We start from the raw sequence: 14,772 nt of genomic DNA, 5'->3' as shown, positions 1-14,772 counted from the left end.
CTATAGTCAGGGGAGCAGACAGGAGATTTTGTGGACGTGAAAAGGACACCTGCATGGTTTGTTGCCTCCCGGGTGCCAGGGTCCGGGATGTCTCTGACCAGGTGCACGACATCCTGGTACGAGAGGGAAAGCAACCAGAAGTCGTGATACATGTTGGGAACAACGACATAGGCAGGAAGAGGGATGAGGTCCTGAAGTGTGAGTTTCGGGAATTAGGCAGAAGGCTGAAGAACAGGACCTCAAGGGTGACGTTCTCAGGATTGCTGCCAGTGCTACGTGACAGTGATGGTAAGAATTGGAGGAGATGGCAGTTGAATGCATGGCTGAGGAGTTGGTGCAGGGAGCAGGGTTTTAGATTTTTAGATCATTGGGATCTCTTCTGGGGAAGGTGGGACCTGTACAGATTGGATGGGTTGCACCTGTACTCGAGGGGGAGCAATATCCTTGCAGGTAGGTTTGCTAGCATGGTTCGGGAGGGTTTAAACTAATTTGCGAGGGGGATGGGACCCAGAGTGATAGAGCAGTGAAAGAAGTGCATGGAGTAAAGCCGGATCTAACATACAGAGAGGTTTTGAGGAAAGAGAAGCAGAATAAATGGTGTAGAGACAGTAAGGTAGAAGGGCTGAAATGTGTGTACCTCAATGCAAGAAGCATCAGGAACAAAGGTGATGAACTGAGAGCTTGGGTACATACATGGAATTATGATGTAGTGGCCATTACAGAGACTTGGCTGGCACCAGGGCAGGAATGGATTCTCAATATTCCTGGATTTCAGTGCTTTAAAAGGGATAGAGAGGGCGGAAAAAGGAGAGGAGGGGTGGCATTACTGGTCAGGGATACTATTACAGCTACAGAAAGGGTGGGTAATATAGCAGGATCCTCTTTTGAGTCAATATGGGTGAAAGTCAGGAACAGGAAGGGAGTAGTTACTCTACTGGGGGTATTCTATAGGCCCCCTAGTAGCAGCAGAGATACACAGGAGCAGATTGGGAGGCAGATTTTGGAAAGGTGCAAAAATAACAGAGTTGTTATCATGGGTGACTTTAACTTCCCCAATATTGATTGGCACCTGATTAGTTCCAAGGGTTTAAATGGGGCAGAGTTTAAGTGTGTCCAGGACGGATTCCTGTCACAGTATGTGGACGGGCCGACCAGGGGGAAAGCCATACTAGATCTAGTACTAGGTAATGAACCCGGGTCAGGTCACAGATCTCTCAGTGGTTGAGCATCTGGGGGACAGTGACCACCGCTCCCTGGCCTTTAGCATTATCATGAAAAAGGATAGAATCAAAGAGGACAGGAAAATTTTTAATTGGGGAAAGGCAAATTATGAGGCTATAAGGCTAGAACTTGCGGGTGTGAATTGGGATGATGTTTTTGCAGGGAAATGTACTATGGACATGTGGTCGATGTTTAGAGATCTCTTGCAGGATGTTAGGGATAAATTTGTCCCGGTGAGGAAGATAAAGAATGGTAGGGTGAAGGAACCATGGGTGACAAGTGAGGTGGAAAATCTAGTCAGGAGGAAGAAGGCAGCATACATGAGGTTTAGGAAGCAAGGATCAGATGGGTCTATTGAGGAATATAGGGAAGCAAGAAAGGAGCTTAAGAAGGGGCTGAGAAGAGCAAGAAGGCGGCATGAGAAGGCCTTGTCGAGTAGGGTAAAGGAAAACCCCAAGGCATTCTTCAATTATGTGAAGAAAAAAAGGATGACAGGAGTGAAGGTAGGACCGATTAGAGATAAAGGTGGGAAGATGTGCCTGGAGTCTGTGGAAGTGAGCGAGGTCCTCAATGAATACTTCTCTTCGGTATTCACCAATGAGAGGGAACTTGATGATGGTGAGGACAATATGAGTGAGGTTGATGTTCTGGAGCATGCTGATATTAAGGGAGAGGAGGTGTTGGAGTTGTTAAAATACATTAGGACAGATAAGTCCCCGGGGCCTGACGGAATATTCCCCAGGCTGCTCCACGAGGCGAGAGAAGAGATTGCTGAGCCTCTGGCTAGGATCTTTATGTCCTCGTTGTCCACGGGAATGGTACCGGAGGATTGGAGGGAGGCGAATGTTGTTCCCTTGTTCAAAAAAGGTAGTAGGGATAGTCGGGGTAATTATAGACCAGTGAACCTTACGTCTGTGGTGGGAAAGCTGTTGGAAAAGATTCTTAGAGATAGGATCTATAGGCATTTAGAGAATCATGGTCTGATCAGGGACAGTCAGCATGGCTTTGTGAAGGGCAGATCGTGTCTAACAAGCCTGATAGAGTTCTTTGAGGAGCTGACCAGGCATATAGATGAGGGTAGTGCAGTGGATGTGATCTATATCGATTTCAGTAAGGCATTTGACAAGGTTCCACACGGTAGGCTTATTCAGAAAGTTAGAAGGCATGGGATCCAGGGAAGTTTGGCCAGGTGGATTCAGAATTGGCTTGCCTGCAGAAGGCAGAGGGTGGTGGTGGAGGGAGTACATTCAGATTGGAGGATTGTGACTAGTGGTGCCCCACAAGGATCTGATCTGGGACCTCTACTTTTCGTGATTTTTATTAACGACCTGGATATGGGGGTAGAAGGGTGGGTTGGCAAGTTTGCAGACGACACAAAGGTTGGTGGTGCTGTAGATAGTGTAGAGGATTGTCAAAGATTGCAGAGAGACATTGATAGGATGCAGAAGTGGGCTGAGAAGTGGCAGATGGAGTTCAACCCAGAGAAGTGTGAGGTGGTACACTTTGGAAGGACAAACTCCAAGGCAGAGTACAAAGTAAATGGCAGGATACTTGGTAGTGTGGAGGAGCAGAGGGATCTTGGGGTACATGTCCACAGATCCCTGAAAGTTGCCTCACAGGTGGATAGGGTAGTTAAGAAAGCTTATGGGGTGTTAGCTTTCATAAGTCGAGGGATAGAGTTTAAGAGTCGCGATGTAATGATGCAGCTCTATAAAACTCTGGTTAGGCCACACTTGGAGTATTGTGTCCAGTTCTGGTCACCTCACTGTAGGAAGGATGTGGAAGCATTGGAAAGGGTACAGAGGAGATTTACCAGGATTCTGCCTGGTTTAGAAAGTATGCATTATGATCAGAGATTAAGGGAGCTAGGGCTTTACTCTTTGGAGAGAAGGAGGATGAGAGGAGACATGATAAAGGTGTACAAGATAATAAGAGGAATAGATAGAGTGGACAGCCAGCGCCTCTTCCCCAGGACACCACTGCTCAATACAAGAGGACATGGCTTTAAGGTAAGGGGTGGGAAGTTCAAAGGGGATATTAGAGGAAGGTTTTTTACTCAGAGAGTGATTGGTGCGTGGAATGCACTGCATGAGTCAGTGGTGGAGGCAGATACACTAGTGAAGTTTAAGAGACTACTAGACAGGTATATGGAGGAATCTAAGGTGGGGGCTTATATGGGAGGCAGGGTTTGAGGGTCGGCACAACATTGTGGGCCGAAGAGCCTGTACTGTGCTGTACTATTCTATGTTCTATGTTCTATGTTCTATACCAAGGGGCTGGAGACTACCTAGACGGTATATGAGGTGTTGCTCCTCCAACCTAAGTTTAGCCTCCATGGCAGTAGAGGAGGCCATGTATGGACATATCCGAACAGGAATGGGAAGCAGAGATGAAGTGGGTGGCAACCGGGAGATCCTGTCAGTTGTGGTGGATGGAGTGGAGGTGCTCGACCTCCCTCATAGTTCTGCCTCCTTCTACTACCCATTGTGTTTTCCCCTATTCCTTCTTCACTTTTCCTGCCTATCACCTCCCTGCTTCCCCTCCCCCACCCCTTTATCTTTCCCCTTACTGGTTTTTCACCTGGAACCTACCAGCCTTCTCCTTCCCACCCTCCCCCACCTTATTTATAGGGCCTCTGCCCCTTCCCTCTTCAGTCCTGACGAAGGGTTCCGGCCCAAAACGTTGACTGATTGTTTCCACGGATGCTGCCCGACCTGCTGATTTCCTCCAGTGTGTTGTGAGTGTTGCTTTGACCCCAGCATCTGCAGATTATTTTGTGTTTACGATATCACCACAGGCGCAGATAGGGTAAATGCAAGCAGGCTTCTTCCACTGAGGTTGGGTGGGACTACAACTGGAGGTCATGGGTTAAGGGTGAAAGGTGAAAAGTTTAAGGGGGAACATGAGGAGAAACTTCGTCACTCGGAGGGTGGAACAAGCTGCCAGTGTAAGTGGTGGATATGGTTTTGATTTCAACATTTAAGAGAAGTTTGGATAGGTACGTGGTTGGGAAGGTTATGGAGGGCTGTGGTCCAGTGTAGTTCAATTGAACGAGGCAGATAAAATAGTTTGGGCATGGACTAAATGGGCCGAAGGGCCTGTTTCTGTGCTGAACTTTTCTGTGACTATATTTTCATTCCTGTATGTTACAAGTACAGCCCACATCATGACTTCATTGCCTGTGGAGAAAAAATGCTATCACTCTGGTCGGAGAAGATGGAGTGAATTTATGAGGAACCGATGGGTCAGGTTAATGGCAGTCAGCATGGACTAAAGACAGTCAGTCAAAGTAAATTTATTAAAGTACCTATATATGCCACGATAAACCACTGCCAGATTCAGTTTCTTGCAGGCATCTACAGTGGAACAAAGAAATACAATAGAATCAATGAAAAACTTCACACAACCAGTGTGCACAAGAAAAACTGCAAATACAATAACAGAAGACCGAAAAATACTTAGACAATTAATACAGAGAACATGAGTTGTAGAGTCGTTGAAAGTGAGTCCATAAGACTATAAGACATAGGAGCAGAATTAGGCCATTCAGCCCATCAAGTCTGCTCCACCGTTCCATCATGCTGATTGTGGACCCCACTCAACTCCAAACACCTGCCTTCTCGCCAACCCTTTGATGCCCTGACTGATCAGGAAACGATCATCTTCCGCCATAAATATACTCACGGACTTGGCCTCCTCTGCAGTCTGTGGCAGAGCATTCCACAGATTCACCACTCTCAGGCTAAAAAAAAATTCCTCCTTACCTCTGTTCTAAAAGGTCACCCCTCAATTTTGAGGCTGTGCCCTCTTGTTCTGGATACCCCCACCATAGGAAACATCCTCCCCACATCCACTCCATCTAGTCCTTTCAACATTCGGTAGCTTTCAAACAGATCCACCCACATTCTTCTAATTCCAGTGAGTACAGGCCTGAAGCTGCCATACGTTCTTATAGCGGAGATCTTACAGAAATATCTAAAATTATGAAAGTGGTAGATAAGATAGAGGCAGGAAAGTTGTTTGCATTGAGGTGAGTAAATTTAGGACAGAGATGGATCTGCCCAGTGAAGCAGTGGAGGCCACCTTAGTAATTATATCTAAGACAAGGTTGGATAGACTTTTGCAGAGTAGAGGAATTAAGGGTTATGGGGAAAAGGCAGGTAGGTGGAGGTGAGTCCATGGTCAGGTCAGCCAATAATCTTACTGAATGGCGGAGTAGACTCGACGGGCCAGATGGCCTACTCTTGCTCCTATTTCTTATGTTCCCCATATGTTAACCCTTTCATTCTCAGAATCATCCTCATGAATCTCCTCTGCACTCTCTCCAATGACAACAAATCCTTTCTGAGATATGGGGCCCAAAACTGTTGACAATACTTCAAGTGTGGCCTGACCAGTGACTTGTAAAGCCTCAGCATTATCTCCTTGCTTTTATATTCTATTCCCCTTGAAATAAATGCCAACATTGCACTTGCCTTCTTTACCACAGATTCAACCTGTAAATTAAACTTACGGAGTCTTAAGTGTCTATTTAAGTCCCTCTGCACCTCTGATGTTTGAACCTTCTCTCCACTCAGATACAGTGTTAGTCCACACTGTTGTTCCTTTTACCAAAAAGCATTATCATACATTTCCTGAAACTGTATTCCATCTGCCACTTTTTTTGCCCATTCTTCCAATTTGCCTAAGTCCTGCTACAATCGTATTGCTTTCTCAGCACCACCTACCCCTCCACCTATCTTCGTATTGTTACGAACTGTAACGTTTTAGAAACAAACCAGCAGCAATAGAGTTCACACTGGAGCCTGGTTTTGATGTTAAAACCATTATCTTTATTAGTGTCTACTTATAATATAGCAACTTAACTAAGATAAACAAAGGTTAACAGTGTTATATATATGTGAATATAACTCCCAAACTATTGAGCTGAGGGGAACAAGGCTTAGCGTCTTGAGATGTTAAAGTATGAAAGTTCAGTTCATCCACGGAATAAATGGTAAGAGAGAGATATTTGTAATCCAGGGTGAATGTAGGGAGAAGGCAATTATGTCGAATTCCACAGGTTCCATGATGGTAATTAATAAATATCAGTTGTCGAAGATCCTCCATCGAGCCGTTCCAAATCCACATACGAATTACCACCAAAGTGATCTGTCACAGGGATGTCGCCTTCAAGGGGTTAGCACATAACATACCCAGGCAAGGGTTAACTTTGAGTGGTCCCACAGGACATTCCTTCATCCACTCCTACGGATTATACAAAGTGACCGTCACATGTTCGATGTGCACTGGATCGATAATCAACCCACCCTTGTGGGTGTAGCAGAGTTCCAAATCCCCAGCTTCGACACGCTGGAGCGGCTCCCCTTTTCCAGGTTCACTCCTCTCCCTCTCTCTTCTGACTTCTGACTGTCTGTGTCCTTGTTTTTAAAGGTAAACAAGCTGCGGGTCGGTCAGTCAACAACATCATGGTCCTGCCTCACTGAAGCGCTCTTTTAAAGTGACAGTCCACAGTACACGAAACCTATGGGTTTGTAACAGTATCATCTGCAAACTTTGCCACAAAGCCATCATTCCCATTATCTAAATCACTGACAAACTGTGTGAAAAGTAGCGGTCCCAGTAATGGCCCCCGAGGAACACCACTAGTCACTGGCAGCCAAGCAGAAAAGGCCCCTTTCATTTCCACTCGCAGCCTCCTGCCTGTCAGCCATTCCGCTATGCATGCCAGTATCTTTCCCGTAACCCACAAGTTTTTATCTTGTTAAGCAGCCTCATGTGTTCGCTAGTGAGAGCACGGCCTGGATGGTGGGGGCCCTTGATGACGGATACTGCTCTCCTGCCACAGCCCTCCTTGTAGACGTGCCCAGTGGTGGCGAGGGCTTTTCTGTTCCTGTTCTATGTTCCATAGAAATGGTGACTGAAAAAGGTGTTCTGGAGATGGGATTGAAAGAGAAGGGAGCTGATGCATAGGAAAGTTCGAATGAACCATTGTTTCCCGGGGGACCCCCCCCCCACTTTCAAATCTCTTACTAGCTCTTTTTCAGTTAGTCCTGACGAAGGTTCTCAGCCCAAGACGCTGACTGTACCTCTTCCTATAGATGCTGCCTGGCCTGCTGCGTTCACCAGTATCTTGTGTGTGTGTGTGTTGAAAAAGGTGTTGGTATCTACGGTTCTCGAGGGGGCGGTGTTCAAAGAAATGCAAGCTGACGCAGGGGAAAAACATGGCTCTAAATGTCACTCAGAAGCCTCTGAAGTGTTTGCCCCTACAACAACACCACGCAGTGCATTACACCTGTCATTCACACACACGCCTGCTTCGTTTCATTTACTTGCCTGCAGTTTATAGGGTTTATATGCGAGACCCTGAACCTGTTGAAATACGTGATGCGAACTCTCAGTCCTTTTTAACCAGTGCATAGGCAGTTGAAAATGCGCCATATCCTGGACCTATTTGAAGTTTTAGCCCCCAGGAAACAATGATTCACCTGAATTTTCCTATGCATCAGCTCTCTTTTCTTTCAATACCACCTCCAGGGGAAGATCTTTCTCATCATCGCATCTATGGAACATGGAACAGTACCCAGGCACTTCAGCCCACGATGTTTTCCTGATCTTTTCACCTACTTATGCCAGAATCCTGTACATTGATTTCAGTTCAGCGTTCAATACCATCATCCCACAGAGACTAGTGGAGAAACTGTTGCTCCTTGGCCTTAGCACTACCATGTGTCACTGGATTCTGGATTTCTTGACAGAGAGACCACAGTCAGTCCGTGTTGGCAGGAACATCTCTGACTCCATCACACTGAGCACTGGATCCCCACAAGGCTGTGTGCTTAGCCCATTGCTGTTTACACTGCTAACACATGACTGTGCAGCCAGATTCAAGGAAAACCTGATCATTAAATTTGCTGATGATACCATAGTGGTGGGGCTCATCAGCAAAAATGATGGAACTATGTACAGGGAGGAGGTCAAACACCTAGAGAGCTGGTGCAGGGATAACAACTTGATGCTTAATGTCACCAAAACCAAGGAGATGATCGTCGATTTCAGACGGTCTCAGCCTGAGCACACACACCCCTCAGCATCAGCGGCTCCACAGTGGAGAGAGTGGAAAACATCAAGTTCCTTGGGCTGCAGATCCTGGACAATCTCACCTGGTCCAGGAACACCACTGGGATTGTGAAATGGGCCCAGCAGAGATTGCACTTTCTGAGGAAGCTTAAACAAGCATCACTCCCCACTAACATCTTAACTACATTCTACAGAGGCGTGGTTGAGAGTGTGCTGACCTTTTGCATCACAACCTGGTACTCCAGCTGCAGTGCTGTCGACAAAAAAGCCTTGCAGAGGGTGGTTAGGGGAGCAGAGAAGGTTATTGGGGTCTCCCTACCTTCTGTCCAAGACCTCTTTCAGAATCGATGCCCCCAGAAGACACGGTACATCATTAAAGACCCCTCACACCCTCTCCATGAACTGTTCGTTCTTCTGCCATCAGGCAAACGTTACAGGAGCATCAAAACTAAAACCACAAGGCTACTAAACAGCTTCCTCCCACAGGCAGTCAGACTGCTAAATAGCTGCTCCACCTGACTCTGCTTTGGACAGTTTTAACTTGCACATGACACTTATAACTGATTTTAACTGACATGTGGCTGTTGTGTTTTACTATTTATTGTTATGTTTATTATTTAGTGTTGCGTTTGTTATGTTATGATTGCACTGCCCCTGAGCAACGCTGTCTCATTCTGCCTTGCAGAGCTGATGTATGGTTAGAATGACAATAAAGTTTTTTTGATTTTTTGAATCTTTTGAATCTACTCTAAGATCAATTCAACTCTTTCCATCGACATAGCTCTTTTTTTTCTATTGAGTGACCTCAGATCTTTGGGCCGCCTCAAATAGCCTCTGACAACCGTCCAGCTCCAGTCCTCCACGTATGACTTAGCTACTACACCTGGCAGAACTGTTTCTACCGACAGGAGAAGGGGCAAAGGCTGGTTACCGGCGCCTTAAACAGACACCCACAGAATCAACAAACTCATTCATAAGGCCAGTGATGTTGTGGGGATAGAACTGGACTCTCTGACGGTCGTGTCTGAAAAGAGGATGCTGTCCAAGTTGCATGCCATCTTGGACAATGTCTCCCATCCACTACATAATGTACTGGGTGGGCACAGGAGTACATTCAGCCAGAGATTCATTCCACCGAGATGCAACACAGAGCGTCATAGGAAGTCATTCCTGCCTGTGGCCATCAAACTTTACAACTCCTCCCTTGGAGGGTCAGACACCCTGAGCCAATAGGCTGGTCCTGCACTTATTTCATAATTTCCTGGCATAATTTACATATTACTATTTAACTATTTATGGTTTTATTACTATTTAATTATTTATGGTGCAACTGTGACGAAAACCAACTTCCCCCGGGATCAATAAAGTATGACTAACTCACTAACTTTTTAAAACTGGTCGTGTCGGTCAAATGGCTGTGGCTGGCAGTTCACCTCGGAGAAGGAAAACTCTGCTCTCAAACCTCCGCTACCTAGCGGCTATACCTACTCATTGGGGAAGGGTTTGGGAGTAAGTTCCAGAGCTGGGGTCCCGAACGCAGTCCTGCGCTGAGTTCAGCGCCGACTGGCAACTCCTGCGACTCTTCTGGTGTCGAACTGTATCGGTCTCGGCCGGCCCTTTGGGTTAGTCAGGTGCGTGGAGAGGGGAGCCTGCTGCCCCAACAGCTCGTACTGCCCAGACTTGTGTCTCCGGGCAACAGCTACACAACAAGCAGCACAGACAAACAGCTGGAGGCAGCGTCTATGGAAAAGAGTAAACAGCCACCGTTTCTGACTGAGATGACGCTGCCTGGCCTGCGGAGTTGCCCCAGCATTTTCTGTGTGTTGCTCGGCTCGGGTATCCAGCATCTGCAGATTTCGCAAACAACAGGAATTCTGCAGATGCTTGTTCAAGCAACACACATCAAAGACCCTTCGTGGGGTCTCGGCCCGAAACGTCGACTGTACCTCTTCCTAGAGATGCTGCCTGGCCTGCTGCGTTCACCAGCAACTTTGATGTGATCTGCAGATTTCCTTTGGTTTGTGGAAACCCAGGGCCAGACAAACAATTTCAAAGAATTACGAACAATTTCCAAAGGCAAACTATTAGACCTAAATGTAAACACAAAATACTCTGCAGATGCTGGGGTCAAAGCAACACTGACAACACGCTGGAGGAACCCAGCAGGTCGGGCAGCATCTGTGGAAACGATCGGTCGACGTTTCGGGCCGAAACCCTTCGTCAGGAGGAACGCTGCACACCTACGCGGTTACAGCGAGAAAATACAATCTGCAAACTAAATGGAAAAACACATTTGGCACCAGGCCATTGTCTCCCACACCATCACCGACTTTATCCGCTCAGGGGATCTCCCATCCACTGCTATCAACCTTATAGTTCCCACATCTCTCACTTCCCATTTCTACCTCCTACCCAAGATCCACAAACCTGCCTGTCCTGGCTGACCTATTGTCTCAGCTTGCTCCTGCCCCACCGAACTCGTTTCTGCATACCTCGACACGGTTTTATCCCCCCTTGTTCAATCCCTTCCTACCTATGTTGGTGACACTTCTCACGCTCTTTAACTTTTCGATGATTTTAAGTTCCCTGGCCCCCACCGCTTTATTTTCACCATGGATGTCCAGTCCCTATATACTTCCATCCCCCATCAGGAAGGTCTCAAAACTCTACGCTTCTTTTTGGATTCCAGACCTAATCAGTTCCCCTCTACTACCACTCTGCTCCGTCTAGCGGAATTAGTCCTTACTCTTAATGATTTCTCCTTTGGCTCCTCCTACTTCCTCCAAACTAAAGGTGTAGCTATGGGCACCCGTATGGGTCCTAGCTATGCCTGGCCTTTTTGTTGGCTTTGTGGAACAATCTATGTTCCATGCCTATTCTGGTATCTGTCCCCCACTTTTCCTTCGCTACATCGACAACTGCATTGGCGCTGTTTCCTGCACGCATGCAGAGCTCGTTGATTTTATTAACTTTGCCTCCAACTTTCACCCTGCCCTCAAGTTTACCTGGTCCATTTCCGACACCTCCCTCCCCTTTCTAGATCTTTCTGTCTCTGTCTCTGGAGACAGCTTATCCACTGATGTCTACTATAAGCCTACTGACTCTCACAGCTATCTGAACTATTCCTCTTCTCACCCTGTCTCTTGCAAAAACGCCATCCCCCTCTCGCAATTCCTCCGTCTCCGCTGCATCTGCTCTCAGGATGAGGCTTTTCATTCTAGGATGAGGGAGATGTCTTCCTTTTTTAAAGAAAGGGGCTTCCCTTCCTCCACTATCAACTCTGCTCTTACACGCATCTCCCCCATTTCACGTACATCTGCTCTCACTCCATCCTCCCGCCACCCCACTAAGAATAGGGTTCCCCTGGTCCTCACCTACCACCCCACCAGCCTCCGGGTCCAACATATTATTCTCCGTAACTTCCGCCACCTCCAACGGGATCCCACCACTAAGCACATCTTTCCCTCCTCCCCTCTCTCTGCATTCCGCAGGGATCGCTCCCTACGCGACTCCCTTGTCCATTCGTCCCCCTCATTCCCTCCCCACTGATCTCCCTCCTGGCACTTATCCGTGTAAGCGGAACAAGTGCTACACATGCCCTTACACTTCCTCCCTTACCACCATTCAGGGCCCCAAACAGTCCTTCCAGGTGAGGCATCACTTCACCTGTGAGTCCACTGGGGTGATATACTGCGTCCGGTGCTCCCGATGTGGCCTTTTATATATTGGTGAGACCCGACGCAGACTGGGAGACCGCTTTGCTGAACATCTACGCTCTGTCCGCCAGAGAAAGCAGGATCTCCCAGTGGCCACACATTTTAATTCCACATCCCATTCCCATTCTGACATGTCTATCCACGGCCTCCTCTACTGTAAAGATGAAGCCACACTCAGGTTGGAGGAACAACACCTTATATTCCGTCTGGGTAGCCTCCAACCTGATGGCATGAACATTGCCTTCTCTAACTTCCGCTCATTCCCCACCTCCCCCTCGTACCCCATCTGTTACTTACTTTTATGCACACATTCTTTCTCTCACTCTCCTTTTTCTCCCTCTGTCCCTCTGAATATACCTCTTGCCCATCCTCTGGGTCCCCCCCCCCTTGTCTTTCTTCCCGGACCTCCTGTCCCATGATCCTCTCGTATCCCCTTTTGCCAATCACCTGTCCAGCTCTTGGTTCCATCCCTCCCCCTCCTGTCTTCTCCTATCATTTTGCATCTCCCCCTCCCCCTCCAGCTTTCAAATCCCTTACTCACTCTTCCTTCAGTTAGTCCTGACGAAGGGTCTCGGCCTGAAACGTCGACTGCACTTCTTCCTATAGATGCTGCCTGGCCTGCTGCGTTCACCAGCAACTTGGATGTGTGTTGCTTGAATTTCCAGCATCTGCAGAATTCCTGTTGTTTGTGTTTTTAATCCACCCCTGGTGGTGACGGAGCGCCGTGAGTGAGAGCGTTTGAGTGTGATAATGTAGCGCAGAGATAACCGGGTCGAACTCTGTCGGTTCTCTCGGGATTTGAACTTCCGACCCGGAGCTGAGGAAGGAGTTTGAGTTGGTTTGAAGCCTCCGAGGTTGAGATCTCCGGAGATAATTACACTGCGCTGTAGGAGCCGCCGCTCAGAGTCTGTCAGAGCGGCAGCCGCCCCACCCCTCCGTGGTTCCATGGTGTAATGGTTAGCACTCTGGACTCTGAATCCAGCGATCCGAGTTCAAATCTCGGTGGAACCTCTGTAGACCGGACTCTTTTTACCAACAAAGTAAAAAAAAAGTTACCTCGATGTGAAAGTTTACACTGCCACTCCCCACATTTATACGCCGCAGATGCAGTTATAAACTACACTTGATTGTTGTAATTAAGCATAACTTTCCCAGGATTGAAATGTCTAATACCAGAGGGAATGTGCCTCAGGTGAGAGTAGGTAATTTCAGATGAGATGCTTGAAGCAATTCTTTTGCACACAGGGAGAAGAATCTGCCGAATCTGGAGTATTGTGTTCAGTTTTGGAATTACAGGAAGGATATTAATAAGGTTGAAAGAGCGCAGAGAAGGTTTACAAGGATGTTGCCGGGACTTGAGAAACTCAGTTACAGAGAAAGGTTGAATAGGTTAGGACTTTATTCCCTGGAGCATAGAAGAATGAGCGGAGATTTGATAGAGGTATATAAAATTATGATGGGTATAGATAGAGTGAATGCAAGCAGGCTTTTTCCACTGAGGCAAGGGGAGAAAAAACCAGAGGACATGGGTTAAGGGTGAGGGGGGAAATGTTTAAAGGGAACATGGGGGGGGGGGCTTCTTCACACAGAGAGTGGTGGGAGTGTGGAATGAGTTGCCAGACGAGGTGGTAAATGCGGGTTCTTTTTTAACATTTAAGAATAAATTGGACAGATACATGGATGGGAGGTGTATGGAGGGATATGGTCCGTGTGCAGGTCAGTGGAACTCGGCAGAAAATGGTTCGGCACAGTCAAGAAGGGCCAAAAGGCCTGTTTCTGTGCTGTAGTTTCTATGGTTTCTAATGCCTGAAATGTCCTGTCAGGGGTGGTGGTGAAGATATGATAATTGGACATTGTGTAGGCAGAAGGGATTAGTTTAGTTTGGCATTTGATGCTGGTTTCCTCCCACATTCCAAAGATGTATAGGTTAGCAAGTCAAAAACACGAAGCAGTCTGCAGATGCGGGAAATCCAGAGCAACACACACAAAATGCTGGAGGAACTCAGCAGGCCAGGCAGCATCTATGGAAATGAATAAACTGTCGATGAGACCCTTCTTCAGGACTGAGAAGAAAGGAGAAAGACGCCAGGATAAAAGGGTGGAGGAGGGGAAGGCGGATCGCTGGAAGGTGAGAGGTGAAGCCAGGTGGGTGGGAAAGGTCAAGGGCTGGAGAAGGAGGGATCTGATAGGAGAGGAGAGTGGACCATAGGAGAAAGGGAAAGAGGAGGGGCACCTGATAGGTGATAGGTGAGAAGAGGTAGGAGGTCAGTGGAGAATAAAAGAAGTGGGGAGGGGGACAGAATTTTACTGGAAGGAGAAATTGATATTCATGCCATCAGGATAAAAGGTGTTGCTCCTCCACCCTGAGGGTGGCCTCATTGTGGACAAGAGAAGGCCCATGTACCAACATATCAGATTGGGAATGGGAATCAGAATTAAAATGTTTGTTCACCGACTCAGGAGCAACTGGTCACCCTCCAATTTCAGGGCAGTTAATGTCAGGCAATAAATGCTGGCCTCTCTGGTGATGACCAGAATGCCCAAACTGTTGAAATTGTATAAGGCTTTGCTGAGTATTGTGTGAAGTTTTGGTTACCTACCTATAAGAAAAATATAAATAAAGTTGAAAGAAGACAGAGAAAACTTACAAAGATAATGTTGGGTCTGGAGGACCTGAGTTATAAGGTAAGATCGAATAGGTTGGGACTTTATTCCTTGGAACATAGAAGATTGAGTGGAGATTTGATGGAAGTTT

At 47.2% G+C, this 14,772-nt stretch overlaps 1 long non-coding RNA gene and 1 other non-coding gene across 3 annotated transcripts in view; one reads left to right on the top strand and one right to left on the bottom strand.

Annotated features, from left to right (window-relative positions):
• LOC134338685 (uncharacterized) overlaps positions 1-13,092 on the bottom strand; it is a 33,920-nt gene extending 20,828 nt beyond the window's left edge. For both annotated transcript variants that reach the window (XR_010016281.1, XR_010016280.1), the window contains exons 1-2: positions 12,559-13,092; positions 4,529-4,577 (exon numbers count right to left, since the gene is read on the bottom strand). This is a non-coding gene — a long non-coding RNA (uncharacterized LOC134338685). The remainder of the gene's footprint in view (positions 1-4,528; positions 4,578-12,558) is intronic.
• On the top strand, positions 12,957-13,028 carry trnaq-cug (transfer RNA glutamine (anticodon CUG)). Its single transcript has one exon. It is a non-coding gene; the product is annotated as a tRNA-Gln (tRNA).
• Positions 13,093-14,772: the final 1,680 nt, after the last annotated feature.

Source organism: Mobula hypostoma, chromosome 28, assembly GCF_963921235.1.
Source record: "Mobula hypostoma chromosome 28, sMobHyp1.1, whole genome shotgun sequence".
NCBI classification, from domain to species: Eukaryota; Metazoa; Chordata; class Chondrichthyes; order Myliobatiformes; family Myliobatidae; genus Mobula; species Mobula hypostoma.
Note: the sequence above shows the minus strand (reverse complement) of the source record. Positions and strands in the feature narration are given on the sequence as shown.